Genomic DNA, 4,676 nt, shown 5'->3' on the forward strand with positions numbered 1-4,676 from the left:
GCCCCAGGTCAGGTCGGGTCATTTCTGGCCATTCCATCTGCTGTGAGGTGGTTGATGCCCAGCCTGGCTCTCGTTAGCCCTGTGACTTCTTGAGTCCCGAGTCCTTGAGTGTCCAAGGGGATAATGGTGTACATCACCTCTGGGTTGTTTCAGGTTTAAGGTAATTGCTGGTGAAAACACTTGGTACGCTGTCTGGTACTGAACCTTGTTTGCTTTCGGACTCCGAAGCTCTTTCTCAACCATTTCTTCTAGCAAAACAAGGCCAGTCTCCTGAGCCTAGTTGGCCAGTCCTTTGAACATCCTGGAACCTTCCATGGGCCCTTCCCTCCTGTTGGCAGTGCTCCTGAGTCAACGGGGAGGGGCTGGGCAGTCTGGCCCTAGAGGGCAAAGTGAGTGGGGCCGCCTGTAATTAGCAGGGGCAGATTGTAGATCTGAGGAAAGTTCCTGTCGAGCCTGTTGCTGCTCCCCCACCCAACCCTCAGCCTATTGTGGCCATCCGGGCACTGAGCTCAGGCCTCCAGTTCCCACCAGGAGGGGTGGAGAAGCATCCTTCCCTGCCACTGCTGGCTGGGCCCCAGCTGGCCAAAGTAGTGAAGGGGCCTGGAACTTGTCCTCTGTGCCAAGTTCAGGATCCAAAATGCATGACCGTGTCCCCGGTCCCCAGGCCCTGCATGTCCCTCCAGGTGGCATAGCTCTGGGGGGCACCGTGCCCCTTGTATTCTGTCAGATGGCACTCCCCAGGGCTGTGCGGTGGAGATATCCTGTCAGGGGACCCCCTGAATTGCAGTCCCCCTGCCCTTGCCTGGGCGTTCCCATTTTCTCTCCAATATTCTTTAAGGCCCTAGAACCTGGATCTGAGCCAGTCTACCAAGCCAGAGCCCTGACATTCAGACCCACTCTCTGTGCTCACTCCTCTTCCCAAGGATCAATGGCAGACTGCCCCTGGTTCCACTCTGCCATGGCCTGGACATTGATACTGCTTCTCACCATTTAGATACTGACCTTGGCCCCCATTGGAACATCAGTGGCAACTGTTGACTGTCCATCAAGGCAGGGATGGGACATCTAGACTCGCCCCTTACACCCCTCCATTCTCCTTTCCCATTCCACAAAGGAGCCTGTCCCAACCGGATTTCCAAGCGTGTTGGAACAGGATGGACCCAGGGACCCTCAAGTCCTGGCCCTTCCCTTTGCCGGTGAGACAACTGAGGCCCAGAGAGGAGAAGTGACTTGTCCAAGGCAACACAGCTTATTGGTATAAGATCAAGACGAGAATCCAGATCTCCCGGGTAGTCCTGCTGGGTACACACACGGATAGAGGCTGTTTCAGTTAGATTACTTCGTGAATTTTCCAGGCCAATCCCTAGCTGGCCTTTGACCCTCAGTGAAGATTCAAGACAAATCACTGTTGGTTTGTTTGTTTTTATGTTTTCTGTGCATCCAAATCACCTGGGGAACTTGTTAGAAATACAGATTCCCGGCCCCTCCGTGGAGATTCTGTCTCAGCAGGTCCCGGGAAGCACACAGGCGGGCACGGGGAGCGCGCAGGCCCCTGCACTTGAGCAAGCCTGGGGCTGATTCAGGGCAGGTGGAGTCCTCTGCTCACACTCCGAAGTTTTCGAACACTTCCCTAGAAGTCAACCAGGGACTTCCCCGGCAGCTCCTGGAATAGAAGGGGCATTTATTTTGCTGGGGGAAGGGCAGGCGAGAGTGAATGGAGACCATTCAAGGTAGAAGAGACTCCAGCGGGAGAGAGGCTTGAAGGAGGACCCTCACGGCATGGCAGATGGAGACGGCGGCAGCTGGTGGCAGCAGGGCGGTCCTCACACTGGGCTTGGGGCACGTGTCAGGACTTCTTCAGTTGGATTCATGCTGACTGTGCTTTGGCAAAAGTCCGTTTTCCAATGGTCTCTTTATCCTTCTTAATGGCTGAGAACACTGGTTATTAAGAAGACCCCCTGAGAGCTGCGGATAGCCCTGGCCCCCTGTGCACAGTCATCAGGCCTTCTGGGGGATGGGAGTCCCACAGAACAGGGGCACCCGCCAGGGCCATGTCCCTGCCAGCGACGAACCCTGAGGCTCGCACACTCCTTCTCCCACCCTGTGAGCCGCCACCAATACCAATATTCTCCCCAGAGACTGCTGAGCAGCTAGCTCTACGTGCCACACTCAGTGTGTACTCTATGGGGACCTTGTCTCTTGGCCTCGTCAGTTATTCTCCCATTTCACAGATGGGGAAAATGAAGCTCAGGGACCCACAGAGGTTTGCCTGGGGTCAGAGACCAGGAAATAGCAGAGCTGGGATTCAAACCCAGGTCCATGTGACTCTCAAACCATGCTTTTTTTTTTTTTTTTTTTAAGATTTTATTTATTTATTTGACAGAGAGAGACACAGCGAGAGAGGGAACACAAGCAGTGGGAGTGGGAGAGGGAGAAGCAGGCTTCCCGCCGAGCAGGGAGCACGATGTGAGGGGCCTGGGATCACGACGCGAGGGGCCTGGGATCACGACCTGAGCCGAAGGCAGACGCTTAAGAACTGAGCCATCCAGGCGCCCCTCAAACCATGCTTTTAACCACCATTCTCTACTGGCTGTCTCAGGATGGGGGTCTTCTGTTCCTACATCTCGCTAAAGCCTCTAGACCAGGGCCACGAGGCACAACAGGGTAGGGATGATTCAAGGGCCCAATTTAGCTGTTCTCCCGTCTTATGACTGACACCTGGACTGCTAAATTCCTGAAACTGATCTCAACACCTGCGCTCCCTAGAAAGTAGCTGAAGGCAGGCCCCCACCCACTGTGGTGCAGAAAAACAGGCACCAAAGAAGCAGTTTCTTCCTGTCCTTAGGCTGCAGAGTTTGCCAGGGGAGCTGGATCTCGGGGTGAGGGCATAGCAAGGCCCAGGTGTGGGGACTGCCCCAGTTCCTCCTGCTTCAGCGAGGGGAGAAAAGCGCCCTGTTCTCTGTTTTCAGGTAATTTGGGGTACAAGGGTGTGATCAAAAGGGGATTTCCCACAGCCCCAGAATGTTGGCCAGACTTCACACTTTCAACCTCTCCTTCCTGAGTGAAACTTCATTGTTTATTTACCTACCACCTCCTTCCTACAAGGAGTTGAGATGATCTACAACACAGGCCATGTGTGACCAGAGTAAACCAAAAGAAAAAAAAAAGATTTGATTTATTTATTTGACAGAGAGAGACACAGAGAGGGAACACAAGCAGGGGGAGTGGGAGAGGGAGAAGCAGGCTTCCCGCTGCCCAGGGAGCCCGATGCGGGCCTCGATCCCAGGACCCTGGGATCATGACCTGAGCCGAAGGCAGACGCTTAACGACTGAGCCACCCAGGCGCCCCCAAAAAGGTTTTTTTTTTTAAGTTGATTTTTTAGTAATCTCTACACACAATGTGGGGCTCAAACTCACGACCCAGAGATCGAGTCAGATGCTCTTCTGACTGAGCCAGCCAGGTGCCCCTAAACCAACAGAAATTTTACGTGAGGGCTGAGACAAGTTGAAGGTAGCAAGGATGGGAGCAGTAAGGGCTGATGGAGTGGTGGTGGATAAGCGTGAGATTTGACTGGGAGCCTCCTAGGAGCCAAGGCAAAAGGAGGAAGCAAGGTCCATTACTTGGCTTTCTCTTTGTTAGCAGAGAAAGAGTGTTGCAGCTTATCTGGGGAAATTGTTCTACTCGACTCAGTATTCTAGAATTCTCCTGTAGGACTGTCCATGATGTGGGCAGAGGCACTGAGAGGCTTGGAGAAAGTCCTTAGGTAGCTGGAGAACAGAGCAGTGGATGATTTCCGGTCTGTGTGAAGTGGTCCCTGATGTCAGGGTGACACCTCCCAGTGTCAAAAGACCTGATCTCTGTGCATTTCTGCCTAGCCCACTAGCCAGTGTGCTGGCTTGAATTTGTGGGTTTGGGATTCGTTTTGTTTTGTTTTCAAACTTCTGTTACTTAGCTGAGCTCCCAGGAGCCGAGTCCATAAGACAAGGCGGATGCTGCTGTCTCCCCAGCCACCCAACCGGCCTGCACACCCACCTGACGACAGAGCCCTCTGGGTGGGGATCCCGTTGGTCTGGGTTTTGGGAAACAACCTGTGGACATTTGCTCTTTGGGGTTCTCCCACGGGTTAACATGGCCAGGAGGAAACCCAGCCTGACTGGGAAGCTCTGACTCCCTCAGGCTGAGCCTGGGGCCACCTCAAACCTGTCCGATAAGGACCAGCCCTGAGGAGGATGGGTACCGGGGGCACCTCCTGTGGGTTTGCAAGGCAAGAAGGGAGAGAATTTTCCAGTTCAGGGGCAGGTCCCCGAAGCTGGGAATCCAAACCCCAATTCCCTGTGTCAGAGCCATGGTGAATTCACTCAGACTTGGGCAAATGTCTACCTCCTGGCACTTCGTCTGCCCCTCTGCACGTCTGCCCCGTGCCTGCTGCTTGCCTGAGCTGGATGGAGCCAAAGTGAGAGGTGGAGGGGTAGAGGACACAGCTCACAGTCCCCAGGGGTGGCAGTCCCTCTGTTCCAGTGCTTCGCACGGCCCCAGCGCTACAAGCCACAGGCCTGTCCGGAGATGGGGTTCTCTTCCCATCCTCCACCCCTGGCTGGGGCTGCATTTGCGGGGCCGCTCGTGTTGCCTGCCTCATCTCCACCCACTTCTCACCCCCACAGCTGCCGGCCGCGGT

This window comes from Mirounga angustirostris, unplaced genomic scaffold (genome assembly GCF_029215605.1).
Source record: "Mirounga angustirostris isolate CCGP_5_RB_7025 unplaced genomic scaffold, mMirAng1.0.hap1 SCAF_6, whole genome shotgun sequence".
NCBI lineage: Eukaryota > Metazoa > Chordata > Mammalia > Carnivora > Phocidae > Mirounga > Mirounga angustirostris.